The sequence below is a fragment of the Grampus griseus genome (assembly GCF_964374135.1).
Source record: "Grampus griseus genome assembly, chromosome: 14".
Taxonomy (NCBI): domain Eukaryota; kingdom Metazoa; phylum Chordata; class Mammalia; order Artiodactyla; family Delphinidae; genus Grampus; species Grampus griseus.
This window is the reverse complement of record NC_139008.1, coordinates 52,746,402-52,770,560: the sequence shown is the minus strand read 5'-3', so window position 1 is coordinate 52,770,560 and position 24,159 is coordinate 52,746,402. Positions and strand designations below refer to the sequence as shown.

Sequence of the window (24,159 nt, the reverse complement as noted above, 5' to 3'; positions counted from 1 at the left end):
TATAAAGCCTTGTTTTGAGCAGTTACGCTATATTTCAATGCAGATGTTTATTAAAGACTTAGATTGTTGATAGTTCCTTACTGTTGTAAACAGCACTGTGATAGACAGAAAGTGGGGTTTTAACAACAAATGTGTTGGTGCCTGGTCCACATCCCTTTCTCTAGGCTGGTGCACCCAGCTCTCAGCTAGACCCCCGCTCCCAGATCATTTAAAACTTCATTGTTCTGTAAGTAACCTATGGGCATTTTTAGAATTTGTCTGTCTCCTCATCATAACATAGAATCAAAATTTATGGAACTGCATTTGTTAGCTATATTGTTCACCATTAAACATAGTAAAATTCCAAATAGAGAAATTCAGTGTATCTATGTAAATTTCCTAGATTTACTGACTCTGTTCTGGACAGTGTTGTCATAGGGATCAACATTTAATTGATGGTTTACATTATGAAAAATATAACATGGTGAAGATTCATAGTCCTGTTTAATCTCAGCAGTGGCATGTTATGAAGACAAATGGAGACTAGGAAACATTTTCCTAAATACAATACCTCATTTTATGTGGTTCCGATAAGCAGAGTTTACAGCATGAAATAATTTAGTACTCATTGAGTACCTTAAAAGCATGTATACTCTGGTAGGGACTGGGAACCCAGGGTAGTAGAATATGGATCCTACTCCCAAGAAGACAGCACAATCTATTCTGGGGAAGGGATGGGGTAACACAGTAGTTGAGGGTGAGCTCAGACCTGTAAATAACTTATAAGTAAACATATGTACACCAGACCTGTCTATAGCATGGCAGAACGCAGGATATGACTTTAGCAAGGGAATGAGCAAAGTACAAAGGGAACTCTGAGGAAAGCTCTGCTGAAACTGAATATTATTTTTCTCGTTAAGATTAGTATTACATAACTAAAATACTTCAGCTGAATGACCTAGAAAAATAAACAGTCATGGGAAATGAAAACGACTTCATATCTTTATACAACTGTTCATTTTGTAGAAAGCATAACTTGGTGGCACACCTTTTCTTTCTACGGCTTCCCCCACTAAATTCTTGGAGTTCAAAAGGTATCTTTTTGTTTGTTTTGTTTAACATCTTTATTGGAGTATAATTGCTTTACAATGGTGTGTTAGTTTCTGCTGTATAACAAAGTGAATCAGCTATACATATACATACAGCCCCATATCTCCTCCCTCTTGCGTCTCCCTCCTACCCTCGTATCCCACCCCTCTAGGTGGTCACAAAGCACAGAGCTGATCTCCCTGTGCTATGCGGCTGCTTCCCACTAGCTACCTATTTTACAATTTGGTAGTGTATATATGTCCATGCCCTAGAGTCTGTCATACAAAGTGAGATAAGTCAGAAAGAGAAAAACAAATACCGTATGTTAACACATTTTTTGGAATCTAAAAAAAAAAAAATGGTTCTGAAGAACTTAGAGGCAGGACAGGAATAAAAACACGGACGTAGAGAATGGACTTGAGGACACGGGGCGGGGGGGGAAGGGTTAGCTGGGACGAAGTGAGAGAGTGACAAGGACATATATACACTACCAAAAGGTATCTTTGATTTAGTAGGTTTTTCAAGATGTTTATGTTGTAGCAAGTTATGGTTTGGGGGAGGGAAGTGATGAAAACCATAACTGCCTCCAGAGATCTGGTGGGTCCAAGCCATGGATTGGTAGGGTCCTGGTGACCTAAGGTTGGCCAGAGTACAGATGCAATGCAGCTAATCATAGTGCCAGGATAATTCTAAAAAGCTGTCACTTTGGGGAAGTATTGGTTTGAAAGAGAATTTTCTAGGGTGATCATGTTCACCCTGGAACCTTCCACATCTGAATCTAAAGAGGAACTCTTCTCTGCAGATTTGGGATTCTCTAGGATGTTCTGGGGCCCCAGTGATTCCATTAGGGTAGATATCTGTCTTATTTGACTAAGAGTATTTTCCTTGCTGGCATCTGAGGGCTCATTCACAGTGATCCAGTCATCACTGGAGGTAAGATAAGAGGAATCCAGGTAGAGCACTATATAAAGTGTCTTGAACCAGGCAACAGAGGACTCTAGTACTGTGGTGGGTTGAATTATTGTTAAAATATTTGCGGCCCCTTCCATCTGTTCTTCCCTATCGAGCCCCTCCATTCTAAAGGACTATCCTTCATGCCCCATTGCTGTAAGGATGGAACATATGTCTTGCTTTGAACATTGATATGTAATAGAAACAATGTAATTTTCTCGCAAAAGAGACATTAGTGGTTCAGCCGTGCAATCTCTTTGGTCATTCAGCCATAGTCTGGAGTTTTAGAATCATTTTGTCAATTTCTACAAAGAATTTTGGATTTTGATTGGGATTATGTTGAACATATAGATGAATTTAGAGAAAATTTACTGTTTAAAAAATACTAAGTTACCTGACCTATGAACATGGTATGTCTTCCCATTTATTTAGTTTTTCTTTAATTTCTTTCAGTGATGGTTTTCAGTGTACATGATTTTGGAACCTTTTTTTTTGTCAAAGTTATCACTAAATAGTCCATGTTTTTATGCTATTACTTTTTTCATGTCAATTTTAAGTTATTTGTTGCCATATACAGAAATAAAATTGAATTTTATATTGATCTTGAGTACTACAATTATGCTAAACTTGTTTATTTCTTATAATAGCTTTTTATAGATTCCACTGGATTTTCTACAGAGACAGTCATTTCATTCTTCCTTTCTAATCTAATTGCCTTGCCTTATTGCATTGGCTAGAACTTCCAGGACAATGCTAAATAGTAGTGGCAAGAGTGGATCCATTTGTCTTGTTCTTGATCTTAAAGGGAAAGTGTTTATATTTTCATGATTAAATATGATATTACCTGTAGGCTTTTCATAGATGCCCTTTATCTAAGTGAGAAAATCCCTATTTTGTTGAGAGTTCTTATCAGGAATGTATGTTGGATTTTGTCAGATGTTTTTCTGCATCCATTGAGATGAGCATATGATTTTTCTTTTTAGTTTGTTATTATGATGAATTACATTGATTAATTTTCAAAAGATAAGACCACCTTTGCATTCCTAGGATAAAACACTCATTTGATCATTCAATATTGTTTTTGCATATATTATTGGATTCAGTTTGCTAAAATTTTGTTTCCAAATTGGCATCTATATTGATGAAGGATACCGATCTACAATTTTCTTTTCCCATGATTTTGTCTGATTTTGGCACTGGGGTAAAGCTGGCCTCATGAAATGAGTTGGAGCATTCAATTTTCTTTTAATTTTCTGTAAGAGTTTGTAAATAACTGGTATTATTTCTTTTTTGAATGTTTGGTAGAATTCACCAGGAAAGCCATCTGGGCTTCTAGTGTCCTTTGTGGGAAGATTTTTCATCTCACCTATTGTAATTTTATTTCTAGAAGTTTGACTGGGTCTTTTTTTATACCCTCCATGTCTTTACTTTACATTTTGTACATGTGTAATAGAGTCATGAAAACTGTTTATTATGTCCTGGTATGCTAATTCTAACATTTGTATCTGGTCTAGGTCACTTTCAATTGCTTGATTTTTCTCCTCATTATGTATTCTATATTTCTACTTATTTGAAAATCTGGTAATTTTTGATTGGATACCAGACATTGTGAATTTTACATTGTTGGGTACTGGATATTGTTCTATTCCAATGTCTTTGGCTTTGTTCTGGACACAATTAAGTTACTAAGAAAGTGTTTAGTCCTTGTGGGTCTTGCATTTAAGCTTTTTTTAGACCACAGCAGTGTTCATTCAACCTACTGTTAAGTATTTCTCGTTACAGAGACAAAACCTTTTTGTTTTGTCTCTCCAGAGTTCTTTCTCTCTGCAGCTCTCTCTTCTCCAGTCCTCTTGACTTAGTCTGCCTAAATTCTCAGCTCCAACTCCTCACCTCAGGGAATCCCTGGAATCTTCCTGGGTTCCTTCTCTCTGAACCTCAGACTGCCAACTTTCTCTAGACAATAGCTGGGTCACACATAGGACTCACCTCATTTGTTTAACCATCACCCAGAGATCACTGTTCCTTGTGATTTGGTGTTCTGTGTCTTGAAAAGAGTAGCTTCATACATTTTAACTGTTGTTGTTGTTTCAGGTAGGAGGGTTATTCTGATCTCTGTTACTCCATTCTGACTAGAAGCAGAAATAACTAAATTGATTTAGAAATCAGTACATATTCTTGGTTCAAAGTCTGGTGGGCTAAAGAAGTTGTCTCCAAATTGTATTATTTATCTTGGCCACATCATTTACTACTGTCGACTTAAAAAAAAACGCACAACGTGAGAGTTGCGAGTTAAGTTTTATTTGGGACAAAATGAGGACTGCAGCCCGGGAGACAGCATCCCAGATAGCTCTGAGAAACTGCTCCAAAGAGGCAAGGGGGAAAGGCCAGTATACATGTGATTTTGGTGAAGGGGGAGTACATGCAACTGAGCACATATTTTTTTTACAGAAGGTTTCTGCTAGTCTCATGTGGGTTACTGCTAGTCACGAGGAGCAGACGCCACCATGAAGGATTTTAGTGCTTTTCTAGATATGAGGAGATACAAGAATTGGGCTCATAAAATTGGCTCCTGAAAATATCTAACTCTCTGAAGACCTGTTCTGCCAGTTTTTCCCAGAGCAAAGAGTGCCTCATTTCTGCTCTCCACCTGAACTTCTTTCAGGGGGTGTTGAAAGTCAGCAGCTGAAGCAGCACATGATTTAATCCTTGTAGAGGTAGATGACAAATGCCAATGGCAAATACCAGTTCGTAGTTGACACTAGCAAACCTGCTCATTTTTAATGAATAGCTGTTTTGCCAACCATTTATATCCAACCAGTACCTCTCTGTTTGTTTTTCTTTTAAAAAATTGTTGCCCACTTCCTATTGACTTACGTAGAGTTCCATTATTTAGGATTCTGAAAACAGCCTTTCTGTCCTGTAAAGAACTATTTAACTGCATGTATGAGTCACTCACTTTTGTGTAGTTTGAATAGCTAACTGTATCTTCCAAAAGGAATTCTGGTGATGTTGATAAACTGTTCAAATAGGTCTTTTGTAAGTTTGCATCAAAGAAAGTTTTATGGACATGTTTGGCATAACTGTCTTTTCTTACCTTTTTAAAAATAACATGGCATAATGGTAAATAATTTAAGAAGGAAATATTTGGGTTTTTTTGTTGCTGTTTTTTTTTTTTGTTTTGAGTCAGATTTCCACCTGTACCTATGTTAGGGAATAATTTTAGCAGCTTATAGTTTCAGTGTGATAAAATGGGGGAAAATGATGCATTTCCTCTGGGCTTCGGCTTGAATTATAATGTAGACTTAAGTCAGGAACTAAGAATATCTGCCTTGGAATACATAATAGGTTTAAATCTAAGCACAGATATTCCCAGAGGTAGATTTTTTCATGTAATGACTTAGTCTTGAATTTGGAAATTTGTTTTCATGCCTCAATTTCAATAACACAAAGGTTATTTTATATATGTTCATTTTTTCTGTTTATTTCTTGAATTTTTTTTAATTACATACATACATGAGTAATGACAGCATTCTCATTGTAAAGAAGTCAAACAATTCAAATAAAATAAAATTCCCCTGGTATCTTCTTATCTCCAATCTCTTTCTTTCCCAGGAAGTAATCATTGAGATGAGTTTGATGTGAATAACTCTCAATGATGGTCCCCAAATCCTCTTCTGCACCTATACCTGCCACCTTTGAGGTGTGAACGCTCATGGGCAGCTCTCTTCTTTTGTAAAAGTCTACCCATGCTCTACGATTTTCTGTTTCAATCAGTCCTATGCTTCACTCATCTTTCATTGATTTCTCAAACTTTCTGGTCATCAAGGGCACTACTTTTTCTATTGCTTGGAAGATAAAGTGGTAAAAAATGAACACTAACTTTAAAAAATATATATTCCAAAAACAGTTTCTGAATTTAGAACAAAAGTAAATGAATTTAATTTTTGTTTAATTCCAAGATCATACATCACTAGATTTTAACACTAGACTTGATTTTATGGCAGGTTCCAAATGTGGCACTGTTTAGGGTAGATGAAGGGCTCTGGTTTATTTTTGGTCTCTGGAAAAGTTATTAAATCTCTGTATGATTTTCAGAACCTAGCAAATGGGAAGCTTTTAATACTTCATTTCTTGTAAAGTTTTCAGAGTGCTGCTTGGTTTGGCATGATTAAAAGGTGAACCTCAAGTAGTCCTTACTTTGGTTTTCATTTCCACTTTAGAAGATTCTGAAACTGAATTAATAATAATGTCTTGAGCATTTGATAAGCTAGAAGATTATAAGAAAACATTTTGGAGCATTGTTTTCCTTCTGCTTTTTAAACATTTCTATTTCTTTTTCTCTAGATTTTTTGGTAGATGTTTGGAGGTATTTTGGGTTGAATTATTATGTCTTTAAGGAATTCTAAGACAATAATTACCAGGAAATTAACTCAAATTATGTAAGAATGTATTCTAGACTAGATAGGTCTTGTATTGTTGTAGTGGGGGAAATGCCAGGATCCATCACAATATTTTTAAATTAGTAATGTATTTTAAATACTTGAACATTTTCTTTCATCTCAGAAGCTAGTCTGCTCTTAAATCAAAAAACAAAAGCCAGCTGCCAGAGTGAAGGAAGTACTTTAGGAACTAAAAGAGGAAAGAAAATAGACTTTTCTCAGTCTGTAATTCTGGGTGTTCTTTAAATGTGTCAAAATGCTCCTCTTGTCAATTTTTTTTGTGTAAATTTCTACTTCTTCTTTATTGCTCAAAGAGTTCTATAATTCTTTTCCCTCCAAAACAAGTTGCTTACTCTCCCCCAACTTGCTCGCTTGCCCTTCCGTCTTCTCTCCCTTCCTCCCTCCCTCCTTCCCTCCCTTCCTCCCTCATCCCTCCATCCCTTCCTTCCTTCCATCTCTACATCCTATGGTTTACATACCAGCTCTACTACTAGATTCTTTTGGACCTTGAGTAGTAACTTAACTTTTGACTTTCAGTCTCCTGATCTGTAAAATGCAGATGATACTTACCTATGTCAAAAGGTTCTTATGATAATGATCGAGCCACAATACCACAATACGTGAGAAGACCAAACATGGTGTTTAGTATCTAATACTCAATAAATATTATTTTTCTTTTTCTCTTTCTCTTTTTTTATGCTACTCTGAGATATTTTTCTTCATCTGAGATTTAGTTCAAAATATTTTTTTTAAAAATCTTATGGAGAAGAGGAAGAGTTATGAATCCATGAACAGAAGGAAAAGAACACCATCAACAATAGTGAACTGAGAATATTGAGCACTTATTCTAGCTGGTTGTCATTTTAAGCCCTTCATTTGCATAAATTCATTTAATCTCATTACAATCCTATGAAATAAGGGTTATCATTATGTCGATTTTATACTTAAGGAAACAAGGTCTTAGGAAAAACCAGTAACTAATTGAGTCAAAATGTAGCATTTTGGTTTCAGACCCTGCAATCTCAGCTTAGCTGGAGTTTGGAGCAGAATTGCTATTCATAAAATGTGATCTGGCTCTACTTGGTCTGACCTTACCTGCCTTTCTTATCAATCATGCCACTGACCTGCATTGGCTTAAAAATCCAACTTCTTTCCTACCTCAGGGCCTTTGTATATGCTATTTCATTCTCTCTGCAATTTTTCCAGATCTTCCCAGCTCAGCAAAATATTATTTCCCCAAAAAGCCTTCTGTGATCACTCTCTTCAAAGTAATAGAGTCTTTTCCCACCAACCACTCTTGGGTTTCCATGGTTTGCTTTGTTCAGAATACTTATCACAGTAGGATATTATCATCTATATTTACTAGGTTTTATTCCTTGTCTTCTGTCTGTCCTCTGAAGGAGGTAAGCTGTAACAGAGCACGGACGTTGCTTTTTCACTTCCTGTTTTGTTTTCTGTGCCAAGTATTATTGCTGGCATATGATAAATGTGTACTGTGAACGAACAAATGAGAGGTTTGTATTTTACACTGCCGTGAAGATTTGTCCCAGGCTTACAGCATTTAAAGAGAATTTACTCTTCAAAAATGTAGGGTCATTCGGATGTATCCCAACTTTGCCATGATTAGTCTCAGTTCTGTCTTTCTTGTGGGCCTTTTAAGGAAAAGCTGATGGACAGTGTCAACAGACTACACCTTAAAGCCACTTATAAAGGTAGATTTTCTTCCAGGGGTACTTTTTGGCACAGAGTTGACTAAGGACATTTTTAAATGCTGTCTACATTGATATAACTTGGCAATCAGTCAGGCAAAGCCTGTGGTAAAGTGGACCCTAAGTTAATGCATGAACCCCACAAAATATAGTCTTTTGTTCAGTACCAAACTTTCATACTCATATTGATGCTTCAAAAATGAGCCTTCATGCTCATTTTTATAATAATGCCAAATGTAAGTCAACAGATAATATCTTTTACAGATAAAAGAACTGAGTCACAGAAGTAAGAGACTTACTTACATAAACTAGCCTGTATGGGGTCTCTATGTACTAGGTCTGAACTACTTTGAAGATATTAGAAGCTTGCTTGACATAAAGTTGTAAAGGACTATTTCAATTACAGGGAATGTTATATATAATATATGTGTGTCTGAGGAATGTGATAAATAATTATACATTAGATGTGCTAATGAATTTGATTGCTTGGAAATGAAGGAAAAGATCTACAAAATTTTTATTTAGGCTCATGCATTTTATGTAGAAAAAAACATTGAAATTTGGAAGCAAATAGCAAATCTGAATCTTATTTTGTATATACCTGCTGCCCATATATTAATTGCAAAATGTTTTAAGTATTTTAATTTATTAAATGCTTTGTCAAATATTTGAAACACCCATATGATATTTGTTACTGAACTTAAAAATGGTATATGAGGGTTTAGGTAAATACCATCTGTCCAAAAGTAATTTTGGAAAGTAATTTAGAAGATAATATTTTGAATACAATTCTGGTAACAATTATTAAATATGTTTTGAGGAGAAAATTACTATCCAAATTACCCATCTTATCTTGGCATTTTCTGAAAGACAAGACAAAGATTTTATTTTCTTTTTAGTTTTTGAAGGCTGCTCACAGCAATTAGAAGCCAATTAATTATAAAAGATTTAACCATGCACTTAACCATGAAACGGATTGGTTGTGACTACTGGATTATAGTTTCAGATGATTTTATGTAGATCCATGCATTACTTTGACTTACTGATTATTATGATGATTATCTGTGTGAATGATCAAAAAAATCCCAATAAGATTAAGATATTTTTCTTGGTAAAGGTACAGAATATGTTTGAATAAATAAATAAAGTTAAATAAGATATAGAAAAATATCTGAACACCTCATGAATTTTTAAAATCAGTTAATAAATAGTAAAAAGTCAAGAAGCTCATTAATTACAGACTTTTAGTCTTATTTCTTAGGGAGTGTTTCTCTTTAATCACTGCATTCATTTGCTCATCTAGGGCATAATATTTTTCACAAGTACTTAAGGTCCTCATTTGTCTTTTTATGTGATATTGACTTTCTGCATATTTTTTTATTTCTTGGTCACTAGTTATCTTTTAGGTTATCTTAAAGTCCACAACAAACATCTATTCTTATAGTAAGCTAAATGCCAAGAATTGAAATATTCATTTTATAGGTTATTTTATTTAAACTTCAAAGTAATTCTATGAAATAGATACATTTTTTCACTCCACAAATATTTACTGAGCAACTAATAAGTATGAACTCTTCTAAGACCTTGGGACACGTGGTGAAATAAGGTTGTCAAAGATCTCTGCCCTTATAGAGATTACATTCTGAAGGGGAAGAAATATCCAATAAAGAGGATAGTCACAGTTTGACATATGACACTGTAATAGTGACCAACTCATGGACAGTAGGTGAGCTTTTACTTCATCACAAGCTACCTCAAAATTTAGTGACTTAAGACAACCCTTTATTTAGGCTCGTATTTCAGCTGGTTGCAGTACAGCTAGGCTCAGCTGGCTGGTTCTGCTGATCGAGGTTGGGCTAAGTTGATCGCATTTGGAACAAATTCTCAGCTTCCAGATCAGTTGGAGGCTGGCCGAGGGTATCCTCAACTGAGATGTTTTGTGTCTGCTTCCCATGGTCTCTCCTGTTCTAGCAGTTGATCCCAGATTTTTCACGTGGTGGTGGTTACATGGGTCCCAAGCGCAGCAGAGATCCTTGTGAAAGCTAACATTCCGGATTTTGCTTCATTCTTCTGAGTGTATGCCATATAAAAATTGATCAGATTATCCACAAACCTTCCTGTATCACTTATCAGGGTTGAAAACCCATGAGAAAAGTAAGACTCATTCTGCTGATGGAGTGATAGTAGTGAGCTTTTCAAAATCTACCCACAAGCCAAGATGTATGTTCTTTGAATTTTGAACCAGTATGTGATTTTCATTCAGAGAAAAACTATTTTGCTATGACCACCCTAATGAGTAAGACCTACAATAACTTAGGAACTTATGGGCTATTTCAGGTAAGGGTGAAAAAAAATGATTTGGAGAAAAATACAAGTATTGCTTTTTTCTAATATTCTCCTGCTTCCTTCTATTGTACGTGTCATGGAGAGATGCTTTCTCATTTATCCACTTGGCCTGTCAAACACAAATGCAATATGAAAACAAAACATTGAGCAGGAGTTACACTGGGGGAAGTAAACAACTGTGCAATTTTTGTCAGTGTCATAAGGAAGCCAGAAAGACATGCCTTGGAGATACCGCGGGTTCGCTTCCAGACCACCACTATAAAGCATGTTTGAAATGAAGTGAATCACAGAAAAATTTTGGTTTCCCAGTGCATATAAAAGTTATGCTTAGGGACTTCCCTGGTGGTCCATCGGTTAAGACTTCACCTTCCAATGCAGGGGGTTCAGGTTCGATCCCTGGTCAGTGAGCTAAGATCCCACATGCCTCACGGCCAAAAAACCAAAGCATAAAACAGAATCAATATTGTAACAAATTCAATAAATACTTTAAAAATGGTCCACATCAAAAAAAGTCTTTAAAAAGAAAGTTATGCTTAGACTATACTATAGTCTATTAAGTGTGCAATATCATTATGTCTAAAAAACAATCTACATACCTTAATTTAAAAATATTTTATTGCTAAAATATGCTAACCATCATCTTGAGCCTTCGATGAGTCTTAATCTTTTTGCAATGGTAACATCAGAGATCACTGATCACAAATCACCATAACAAATATAATCATAATGAAAAAGTTTGAAAAGCGGTGAGAATTACTAAAATGTGACACAGAGACAAAAAGTGAGCAAATGCTGTTGGAAAAATGGCGCTTATAGGACTTGCTCGAGACAAACCATCACAAACCTAAGAAGGCAATAAAGTGAAATACAATGCAAGGAGGTATGACTGTACAGAGTCAGTGCCAGCTACTTTGTATCACGCGTTCAGTGAAGAGGAGGTAAAGAAGGTCGTCATGTAGCAGAGACCCATATTTCTATACTCTGGTCCATAAAATTTAGAGTATTTTGGTTCTTATTTAAATTCACATAACATATATAAAATGAAATCAAGTAGGGAAAAATGCTATAATGTTACATTTGAATTAGAAATATCAACTCATGATATAAAAAAAAAAATTTTGCTTCTTAGTTCTGTCCACTAATCATTTAAACAATGGTATTCCAGTAGCAGTAGCAGACCTAGCACCCCATCTTGGTTTTTCATATGCTTATTATCCATTTGCATATCTTCCTTTGTAAAGTGTCTGCTCAAATCTTTTCCGTTTTTATTGGATTGTTTGTGTTTCTTATGATGGAGTTGAAGGACTTCTTTCTGTATTCTGGATAGGAGTTCATTATCAGATATGTTTTGTGAACATTTTCTCTGATTCCATGGCTATATTATTTATTTTCTTGATGAGCAGTTTTTAATTATGATGAAGTATAATTTATCCATTTTTTTTCCTTTTATTGCTTTTCTGTGTCTTGCCCCCAAAAACTTTGCCTACCTAAATTACAGATATACAGATATTCTTCTTATGTTTTCTTCTAAAAGCTTTATAGTTTTGCTTTTTATGTATAAGTCTATGGTCTATCTAAAATAAATTTTTGGATGTATTTCTTTCATTAAATTCCATCACGTGCTTAATCAGAAAAGAATAAATTCATACAATCTTGTATTCTTGGTATGTGTGCCAACATCTGTCTTTCAAAGTTTGTTGAATTAAAGTACTCAACTCTCCTGCACTTCTAATAAGGGAATAGGTATATAAATTTGCTGCATTTTAAGAAAAACAGGACTACACATAAAAGTAAATATTTGTGGAGATTTCCATGTGATTCACAAAGTTTTTGTCTTTACTGATATTTTTCATTAATTCACTCAACAAATATGTATTAAACGCTTATTATGTGCTAAGCATTGTTTTAGGTGCTAGGGACACATTGATAAATGAGGCAGGAATGGCCCTGCTCCCCTTGAGCTTACTGTATGTTGGATATTAGGTGAACAACTCAGTTTTTCTACTTTTTTTAAAAACAAGCTGCTGATATTTTTAACAAAAATCATAATATAAGAAATTTACCAAAGGAATTCAGAAAACATTACATGACAATTGAGCTGGACCCAGTATTCTAGAAAGGTTTTATTTTAGTTTTTAGCAGTTTATTCATTTAGGAAGAGGTCACTTTGATTTGAAACATCTGTAAATTCAGCCCATGAGGTATAAAGAAGCTAAAGGCAAAGAAGCAGAGTCTAAGCAAATACACAGAACATGGTAGAGACCTTTAAATTCTCTTTCTTACCATACAAATTGGTCTCTCGAGAATTCAGATATTTACAACCAATACAACAAATGTTTGGGTATGGGTTCTATATACTATTCTAGGCTATAGAATTGTAAAGATATTTAAGATATGGGAGAAACTGGTCCTGCCTAAAATGCTAACATCTTTGCTGACATCTAGAGCTTTGCATGCTCCCTTGTCGTATGAGCAATGATGGTAGAAATCACAAAACGATAGGGATCACGGAAGTCGTACTGAGAATTCTCTATATGCGCAAAGAGTTCATAGTCTTTACACATTGCTTTTTTCTTGTAATATAGGAAAGTAAACTTTTACCAAATCTTCGTTCCTCATCTTTATTATGTGTCTCTTATTAGTGATTATAAGCCCATGTGCAGATGTTTTCTTGTCTGAATCCAAGTCTTAGAGTCACTCTTACTATTTTTACTGCCTTGGGCAAGTGGCTTAACCTCTAACACTTAGTTTCCTCCTCTGCGACGTGGAATTCATGGGGTTGGCCCTAACTTGCTGGTAGGCTGATCATGAGGCTTAAATGAGATCATGCCTGAAATAGTTTACAACAGAGCCTGGAGCATCACAAGCACTCCCCAAATCTTGGCTACTTTTATTCCTATTTGTATTCATTTTTGCATTAGTTCTATTATATGTGTATAAAATGTGCCACTGTTTTCTCATGTAGCTTGAAAGAATAAAAGAGAAGGTTCTCCTTTCTGTTTCTTGCTCTTAGTTCAGGGGCAATGTTTGTCCTCTTTTTAAGATTTTCAAGAATCTGAAAGAGAATACATATATATCTGAATCACTTTGTTGTACACTCGAAACTAACCCAACATTGTAAATTAACTATACCTCCATTAAAAGAAAAAAAGATTTCCAAGATTTCCTAACAGTTCAAGTCCAGACAACCCACTGGGACACCCGAGACTGATCCCAGTCCCATCCCCCATTCTCACACTGCCAGCTGCCTTAGAAAAAATGCTCTGATGTAACGTGGACCAACCAGACAGAGGGCACATTCCATTCACAGCCTGGGACAGATAATGCGTTTCCCACAGCAAAGACCAACCTCTGCCAAACCAAATCACTTGGCACAATTTCCAACTCCAAATTCACTTCTTCACTTATTTGCTTAGTAACTGTCTTCTCGGCAGTCAGCCAGCCTGAGAGAGACAGTGGACGTGCCTTGCACACAGCAGGTTCCTAGCAGAGTGCCTGAGGCCCTCAGTGTGCTCCTTGAAGAAACCAAGCCAGCAAAGTGCCCTCTGCATTGGAAGCAGTGTGTGCCAACCACGTCACCTCTGCTGTGCCTCCCTGTGAAGCCTTCTGAACGGTCTCCCACGGCTTGAGGCTGCTCTGCAGAGAAGCCCGCACCAGCTTGCTGCACAGTCCCTCTTCAGCTACTGGACAGTAACCCCGGCCCTACTAGATTTTCAGGCTGGGTCAAGGGAAATGTCAGTCTGTGAAAAATTCCATGCCATGGTCTGGTCAGCTGCATGATTCTTCTGTGGAGCTAAGTTTCCCTTAAATTAGTGGTCTTTGCTTGTCACTGTGCAGTCTTAAGGTCTTAACATGCAGTTCCAGACAGTCTTCTTTTTAAAAGATATTAAAAAGTACAGCAGTGTGTATCATATGCTACTATTTGGTGGGGGGGGAGTTATATACATACTTTGGGTTTCTCTTGCTTCTATTTATGCCTGTGTTTTACTTCTTCTAAGGTTGATACTTTCTTCTAAGGCACGAAGAATGCAATTCAAAAATAAATAAATAAAAATAAATAACATTTATAGTCTATGACCTCCCTTCCTTGTTGAATTAATTTAAGTTATATATCTTCTTTATTACTAAGATAGTTTTCCATTTTTAATGTATATAATGACTACTGTTTAAAAAATACTGTTGTGTAAACTAAAATTAACAATGTTCTATGGGTTGGCTCTAAAGATAGTATAACTATTAAAATATATATATATTTTTAAAGTATTCCAGAAAGGAAAAATACTTGACATGAACTGTTCTGACATATAAATCTTTTCTTATTCTTGTCAACGCTGTCACAGTAAATGACCAAGGTGGTATTAATAGCCATACATTTTTTCTGAAAATTAATTTTCTAACATCTTTCAATTGACAAGGCCAGATGGACATATTTACACTTTGAAAATATTTTATTGTATTATTTGCAGATAAATAAATCTACTATATATATGTGTGTGTGTATATAAATATATATATATGTATATATATATTTTATATATATATATATCCTTGTTTCGAGGAAATAAAATGATTATTTTCTGGCACACTGACTTGAATTTAATTAAGTACAGCTTTTTCCTATCTAAGTGTATTTATCTATTGAACATTTTCAAGTTCTTGTTATTCTTTAAACAACTGCATTCTCATAGATTAGAAGAAAATAACAGCAACTCTATTGTTAGTTCTAAGTAGTTTTCCAAGTGCTAGTCTCCAAACTTTGGAGAAAATATTTTGTTCTATGTGCCTCTTTGCAGAATTCTTAGACTACTCGCTAGTAGAATAGTAGTACAAATCCCCAATCCAAGACAATATTTTGCCATTTTGTTGATAATTCTTAGAATACATTTGCAAAATAAGTTTAATTTTATTTTATTCCTGTGTCTCATGTTTTCCCGTCTCCTTTCCTCAAGTCATAGAAAATTCATAAAACTTGGGCAGATTCAGTGTCCTCTCTTCTACTCAACTTCAGCTGGTCACCTCTCTTCCACAATCCTGGGTGTGGCTGAACAGAGGACCAGTTATGTGCTGGGAAATCTTGGCAACTGAGTTGACCATTATCTGGACCATGAAAAATGAGACCCACCTTAGAGCTTAATATGAAGATCAAATTAGTTAATAGAGGGGAGGGCACATTGGACAGTGAACCACAAAAGCCACCAGTAGTAGTAGAATGCTAAGAAGTAATCTTTCTAACCCCCAATTGATGAAGTGTTTCTTCCAACACACCTCCAACAATACAACGTGTCCAAACTCCTTAGAATAACATTCAGCTATCTAAAAATGGTGGTAGCTGCTTGGACCAGCTATTTCTTCCATTTCTTAGAGATGCTGCCCATCGTTTTTCCTTTCCCTGGGATTCCTGGCAAGATACTTCTGTCCAACTCCTACACACAGTTCAAATCCGGTCTCCTCCTTGACACAACCTCTTCCCTCCAACACTGTTCATTTCTCTCTCACCTGAAGGGTTAGCAGACACTTTGCTACATGAAGGTACATGAAACATACTTCACGGACCAAATCTCCAAAATATCAGTTTTTGTCCCTTCTCCCTTCTTTCCTATTGAATCAGTCACATGGACAATTTATTGGATGAATATGGAGAGAAAAGAAAGTTACTTTATTTCTTATCTCACAAACTTTTAATCAAGTTCTATTGGTTTATTTTCCCTTTCCCTGATAAATTACAGTGATTTAGATTGCTATCATATATTTATACACAGTCTCTTTTTAAAAAGATATTTAACATGACAGTGTATATAGTATGCTACCACTGAAATAAAGTGTAAAAGTCTCTGGAAGCATACGTGAGTATGAATGGGAGAAAATATTTGCAAATGAAATAACTGACAAAGGATTCACCTCCAAAATTTACAAGCAGCTCATGCACCTCAATATCAAAAAAACAACCCAATCCAAAAATGGGCAGAAGACAAAAATAGACATTTCTCCAAAGAAGATATACAGATTGCCAACAAACACATGAAAGGATGCTGAACATCACTAATCATTAGAGAAATGCAAATCAAAACTATAATCACCTCACACAAGACAGAATGGCCATCATCAAAAAATCTAGAAACAATAAATGCTGGAGAGGGTGTGGAGAAAAGGGAACCCTCTTGCACTGTTGGGGGGAATGTAAGTTGATACAGCCACTATGGAGAACAGTATGGAGCTTCCTTAAAAACTACAAATAGAACTACCATATGACCAAGCAATCCCACTACTGGGCATATACCCTGAGAAAACCATAATTCCAAAAGAGTCATGTACCACAATGTTCATTGCAGCTCTATTTACAATAGCCAGGACATGGAAGCAACCTAAGTGTCCGTCAACAGATGAATGGATAAAGAAGATGTGGCACATATATACAATGGAATATTACTCAGCCATAAAATGAAAGGAAATTGAGTTATTTGTAGTGAGGTGGATAGACCTAGAGTCTGTCATACAGAGTGAAGTCAGAAAGAGAAAATCAAATACTGTATGCTAACACATATATATGGAATCTAAAAAAAAAGATTCTGAAGAACCTAGGGGCTGCACAGGAATAAAGACGCAGACGTAGAGAACGGACTTGAGGACATAGGGAAGGGGAAGGGTAAGCTGGGACGAAATGCGAGAGGGGCATGGACTTATAAATACTAGCAAATGTAAAATAGATCGCTAGTGGGAAGCAGCCGCGTAGCATAGGGAGATCAGCTTGGTGCTTTGTGACCACCTAGACGGGTGGGATAGATAGGGTGGGAGGGAGACGCAAGAGCGAGGAGATATGGGGATATATGTATATGTATAGCTGATTCACATTGTTGTAAAGCAGAAACTAACACACCATTGTAAAGCAATTATACTCCAATAAAGATGTTAAAAAAAAACAAAACCCAAACAAAAAGGAATTGAGAGTTAAGACTGGGCTGATAGAATCAGGGGTTGGAGCGAGACTTCACTGTATACACTTTTTGAATTTTGAATCACGGGAGTATATTTCTCATTGAAATATTAAATAACAAACATTTAACATAAAATTTTAAAAGTTTAGGAGAGTGTAATATAAAAAATTTATTCATTCAAGTAGTCTGTACATTCCCTGGCTCGTAAGCTTACAGGGGAGAAAATAATGTGGCTGGCTTTGTTACTGTTTCCACCTTTGTCTATTTTTCCTGCGTCACTCAGTATGACACTTCTGACATCTCTAGATCTGGAGCCAGGACAGGGAGAGGAGTCAGGGACATAAAGGTTTTACTTCAAAGGTATAGTTTTAATTGCGTATTGACAGAAGGGCTTAATACAAAGACTATTTCTCAGTCAAGCTCCACTGCAAATTCCTCTAGATTGGCAGGTGCTGTGCTCCATATCATCTTCACTCTGAAGTCACTGTGATGGAGCGGCCACCGTTTGTTGCATCAAATTACTATGCCAGTTGCTGTGGCAGAAGGAAAGGACAAGTGACAAATCATGTGCTAGCTCTTAAAGTGTCCACCCAGATGTGACCCAGGCCACTTCAGCCTGGTCAAACCAGGCCGAAGTCAAACCAGGTCAAAAACCAGGTCAAAACCAACCACAGGGCTACACCTAACTTCAAAGTGGGTGGAGAGATGCAATACCTCCATGTGTTCAGAAATATCAAAAATGATGGCAAACACACTGATAAATATTTTCTGGGAAATATAAGTCAAGAGTGGAATTTCTTTTAAGTACTTTTTTAGTTGTAATCTGGGCCCCAAGATAATTTGGGTTACACATGTAACTAAAAATTAATGAGTGACTGTGCCTCAGCCCTCCCCGCCCCACCCCCTGGCCCAGACTTTCTCCTCTTTCTCTGTTCTTGTTCTCTTTCTTTCCTATAAGTCACCAGAAAAACAAAACAAAACAAAATAATACCACCTGGATGCCCTCTAAAATATTTGGTACCCCAAAAATATTGAAAGCAGGGTACCACTGGATTGTCCAATATTGCCAGCATGGCTTTGAGGCGTGGGAAGTTGTGTTCTTTGGTACCTTTTCTCTCCAGAAGGAAGATACAGGGTAGTTCTTACTGTGATGAAGAAACCACAAGCCTTTATTCAAGGAGGACCACTGGCAATTCTTTTTTCCCTACTCTTCCATCAACGGTTCTAGCAGGGCCATTTCTTTTTCTTGTGTCTGTTGCCTCCTCTCTGAATGAGGAGAACACACTCTTGAGACTCAGCAGCTTGCTCTATGTCAACCCACTGTGACTAAGAGGGGAACATGGGCTGGGATGTAGGGAATGGATATTGGTTTTAGTTACCCCTCTGGAGGCATTTTGAATTAATGCAACTGGTGCATAAAACAGCAATGGAATGTTTATGTCCTTTTCCAATTAGTGGAGGAAAGGAGTAGAAAGAATAAAGAAACAGAACCTAGTAGTCTGTTTGGTGTGCTCCAAATATAAATTTAAAAGCCTCTGAAATCTTTGCAATGACAAATTTCTCATTGCTGGGATATCAAGTGAAATGCTCTGTAAAATATATCCTGTTTTGCTAGATGTGATGGAGACAATTTTCTGAAACTGTCATATTGCTCAGTGAGATTAACTCTTCAAGAGACCGCTGGAAATTTTAGCATCTAAAAGAGAGAGGAGGGGAAATACAGTTGGCTCAGTTGAGAAGCAATCCTTTGGAGCTGATAATTATGTCACATCTGTTTGGAGATACAAGTTGGCCTTTAAGGGAATGAATTGAGTAGCAACTTAAAGATGGGTTAGATTACATGAAAATTACTTGCTATTATTATTGGAGAAATCTGTTAAAACAGACAACTGGGAAAGCACTGTTTTCCTTTTTTCTTGAGGGAACAACTCTTGACACAGCAGGAGAATTCAACTTGCTTTATTGGATGTAAGTTTTAACTCCGGTGTGTGAATGGAGATCATTGCACCCAGTCTGTGCATTTCCCTGTTTTCTCTTTCCTTCTTTCTTTCTTACTCAGGTGCTGGTCATTCATAACTCGGTTTGATGTAACCCTTGAGCCAACAGAGCATTATGTGGTTTTCAGTTGCCTTCTTTGGTTTGCAGGAATTTTAGAAACAATCATTTGCCTTAAAAAAACTGAAAAGCTGGTTTAAAATATATATATATATATATATATATATATATATATGAACATATAATCCATAATTCTAACCCTGTATTTTTAGCTTTGTGGGTTTGAAACTAACTCAACTGAAATTCTCTATCTAATAATAAATCATTTTCTCTCCCTAGTATTGTCTTTGAGATATTAGAAGTTCTTATAAGAAAGAACTCATTCTTTCTCAGTGTGAATTTATCTATATCACCCTTTTGGATGGTATTCTCTATATGGAACATGGAAATTTAATATTTTAACATGCCAAACAACTAGCAAAGAACTTCTCCATGAATAATGAACTTGAAAATTATACATTTTAATAAGGTGAAGCACATCTCAAGAAAAATCAACTTTAATGAAGCTACAATTGTAGATGTGTTTAAAAGGACACTAGGCCCAGAATTTCCATATGTTGGCTGTTTATTTATAGGGTGAATTGCCAAAGAAGAGTTCAAAAAATCAGTCCATCTAAATAACCACAATTAATCTAAAAATGCTCTCTATAAACCCAGGAAAGTTATGAAAAGAGTGATGCTTTACCCCGTTTTATTTTATATAATCTCCGATGACATTTGTTGTCCAGTTTATCATTTGCCCAAGATTTTTAATTTTTATAGGATGCTATTGTGGAAATTTTGTTTTTAAAATAACTTCAATAAAACTATTATGTATGCCTATTAATATAATAAAATCTACTTCTTAGACAAAAACCTTTTAGTCTTACAAGTGTCATGGTTTGAACAATAAAATGTAAGGTCGCAGTCTCACTAGGTAGAAATTTGACTTCAATAAATTCGAGGTTACTTTATGACTGTCAGGATGTGAGAAAGTAACTGGGAAGTAACAGTTGCCAAAGATCAGTGTAAGTAACAAGTTGCAAACCCTTTAGGATAGTGAAAGTGTTAGGGAGTATGTTTTTCCCACATGCTACAATCCACAGTAAGCAATGATTGAAGTCAAGGTAGAATAGGAATTCATATTTAAATAAGTGCTATGACTACATTATGGAACACTTAGCATCATTTCTGGTGACAGTTATAATTTCTGACCCACAGTGGAGGATTGCATAATGCCTTGTTTGATTGACTGATTAATGTAGATCTCATGGCTGACAAGGGGCAAAGAGTCTGAGAAGATTATCTAGGAATGTAAAAGTCGTCATTTTGTCACTATGTATGAGTACCAAGTAAATAAATACAGTGAGAGAGAGAGGGAATTGTATTTCATATGCATATAATGAAAATTTAGTAGTAGCCTCAGCAATTGTTTAAATCAACAAAGAGGTTTTTTTGGGGTGGGGGGATGGGGGGTGGTATTTTATCACTGACATTATTAAGAATTGCCAGGGAAGGATGATAATAAAAAGCAACCAACTTGTAGTTATAAATGCTTAGAAGTTCTTTCAGATAATCCATTCCTCTGTTATCTGCACCTAGAGCAGACAACTCCCTCCAGCCTACCCTTGTCTACATGACTGCCTAAACAGTCTTATATTTTAATTATATTTTTTCCTTTAATGTCAGTTAAAAAAATTATAACTCATTGGCTACCAAAGCCTTACACTTTTTTAGTAGTAGCAATTCAGTGTTAAAACTTCACTGGTATTTAAAAATCCTAGGGGTCTTCATGCTGTAGTGCAGCAGAGACATCATGCAAGTCCTCTGCCTGGGTCTGGCTAGACAATGGAAATGGTGCCTTGCTTCAGAGTGCCTCCAAACCACATGTCACAGGAGAGAGCACTAATCCTTGTCAGACAACTTGGAAATGAAGTCATCAATTTCAGCTGAAGCAGGGAGATTATTGAACATATTTTCCATGTGCTTTGGAAATAAACACAAATTCAAAGGAAAAATCCTTCAGTGAGGTCTAATCAAAGGCAGTTGATGTTTACCATTCTTTTTGTATTCTAAGAGAAAGCTGGTTAATGTTATTCATCAAACTATATTATTCTTTCTGCTTATAAAATACAATAAAGAGGAAGTAAAGAGAAGAGTAGCTAGATGAGTTAATTAACCTAAAGTTGTTTCTGTTCTTAGACATTGGCACCCTCTAGGAAAGACACTGGCATGAGAAAAACCATTAAAAATATTAGAGGTCAGTTTAAAAAAATGTTATTTTGGCAATATTAAGACTATTAAGTTGAGGTGACTTCAATCTAGCTTTCATTCTGAAGACCCAGGAGTAAATGTACATTTTCAAGTGACTGCTTGATACGATATTGCTCCATTAATCCACTGAAGGGCTTGTGTGTAGGCATGAAAAAGCATTGCCATCTGTTTTGTTGCTTGTGTCCTTGGTTATATTTCTGCTTTCTTCTGAGGGACTACATTATGGAACACTCTCCATCATTTCTGGCAGCTATTATAATTTTATGACCCACAGTTCAGGACTGCATAATGCTTGATTGATTGAGTGATTAATGTAGATTCTGTGGCTAACAAGGGGCAATGAGTCTGAGAAGATTTTCTAGGAATGTAAAAGTCATCGTTTTGTCTACTATGTCTGAGACCTAAAGATTTGGTAATTTCATAGTGAATCTAGTGTCAAGTATAATGAGGATCTTGCTTATTCTATTAACCGAATGATTTCAGAACTGGGACAGGTTGCTTCCAAGTGAGGAATTTTCCACTAGCCAAATTGAATCTTCTATACTCATAACGAAGTTAATTGTGTGAATTTTTTTTTTTTAGGATAATACTGATCTCTTTTAAACTGTAATTTTAAAATTTACTGTTCTCACAGAAGAAGTGAATTGATTTTTAATTACTGTTCTGCGTAAGCTAATTAAACTTCAGCTGGACTACTTGTAAAAGAGAGGACTTTTTAGCATGATTTTACCTAAACTTGTTTAGATAGGACAACCATTATTTTAAATAGAAGCAGTAAAAAAGTTTTGTATTCTGAAATTTCAGTCTGTATGATTGAAATATTTGTTGGATTTATGATTAAATGATCAGTTATTTTGGAATTAGAAGTTGAAGTTTTAATCAGAAATCTATAAAGTTAAGAGTGCAATCATCGCTTTTAGTATATTTCTTATTCATTGAGATAGTGTGAGCATTTACTGAAAAAACTATGTAAATAAGCTGTAAATAAGTTACTCTTTCATACCAAAAATCACATTTAGACATAGGTGCTTTAGTTACAATTTGTAAGTACTTTTAATACATTTCATAGATTTTTAAACTAGTATTACTAAATAGTTTTTTTTTTCCCCTCTGTGGCTGTGTTTGGAGAAAGTATTGAAGTTTTGTAAATATAAACCTACTACAACTGCTCCAAAATATTTTTTAAATGAATTGCTTTAGATTCTTGAAGAATTTGTCAACTTTTCTCCCCTTTTTTATTTTTAATTTTGTGGTTTCTTTTTTTAAATGTTTAAACAAAAGGATTCAATATATAAATCTGACACAAACAAGTACATACTGTATTATTCTATGTATATGATGTACAAGAACAGGCAAAATTAATCAAAGAGAAGAGACCAGAGGAAAACTTCAGGAGTAGTGGAAATATTATTTTATCTAAGAGGAGGTCACACAGGGATATAGATGGGGACAAATTTCTTCAGCTATGAACTCAGTATTAGAGCCCTGGCAGTAATGAAGGGCACACACATACACTCATTTACATTCAGGAAAAGAAGCCTAGTAAGTGAACATAGGGGTGCAGAATGAGCATTAGTTCATGTTAAGTTGCAGTAAGACAAATTATATTTTCTTACAGTGTAAACAGTTGTCTTCATTTAAATGCACTAAGTGTGTTAGAATACACTGGACAATTCAAAATGAAGACATATACTACATGTACAGCAAGTGCTGAAAACAAAAGAATTACATCCCTGCTAAAGTCTTGTAAAAATTCTATTCCCTTTCTGCCAGTTGCTGTCATTAAATAGCGTGTGAAATAAGATGGTGTTCCCTAAAACTTACTGGGTGAGGATAGGGCCAAAGTACTTTCACACAAATGATAAAGGGCTACCAGAGCTGAGGAAACAAAATCATTTTAAACTTTATTATTAAAAAGAAAGATTACCTATTATTAAATAGCAAAAAATCCTATCCCTAATCAATATTATACCCCATAGAGTAAAGCCCTTTCTTTTCTCCCATACTGCCATAACAAAGTAAACTAAGGTTAAGAGTTAAAACAGGGGCTTCCCTGGTGGCGCAGTGGTTGGGAGTTCGCCTGCCAATGCAGGGCATGCGGGTTCGTGTCCCGGTGCTGGAGCATCCCACGTGCCGCGGAGCGGCTGGGCCCGTGAGCCATGGCCGCTGGGCCTGCGCGTCTGGAGCCTCTGCTCCCCAGCGGGAGAGGTCACAACGGTGAGAGGCCCGCGTGCCGCAAAAAAAAAAAAAAAAAAAAAAAAGTTAAAACAGTATATTTTAGTTTATTCATGATATATTCCATATAGTGTGCATGAATGAATACTCTCATATTATCTTTTGCTTCACATGTAAAGAAATTCTTTAGAAAGGGAAATTAGAGGCTTGTTTCTCAAACTGTAATATACA

General features: G+C 35.8%; 1 protein-coding gene across 2 annotated transcripts in view; it reads left to right on the top strand.

The window, feature by feature from the left end:
* PLCB1 (phospholipase C beta 1) overlaps nucleotides 1-24,159 on the top strand; it is a 682,255-nt gene that overhangs the window by 338,916 nt on the left and 319,180 nt on the right. The window lies entirely within an intron of this gene.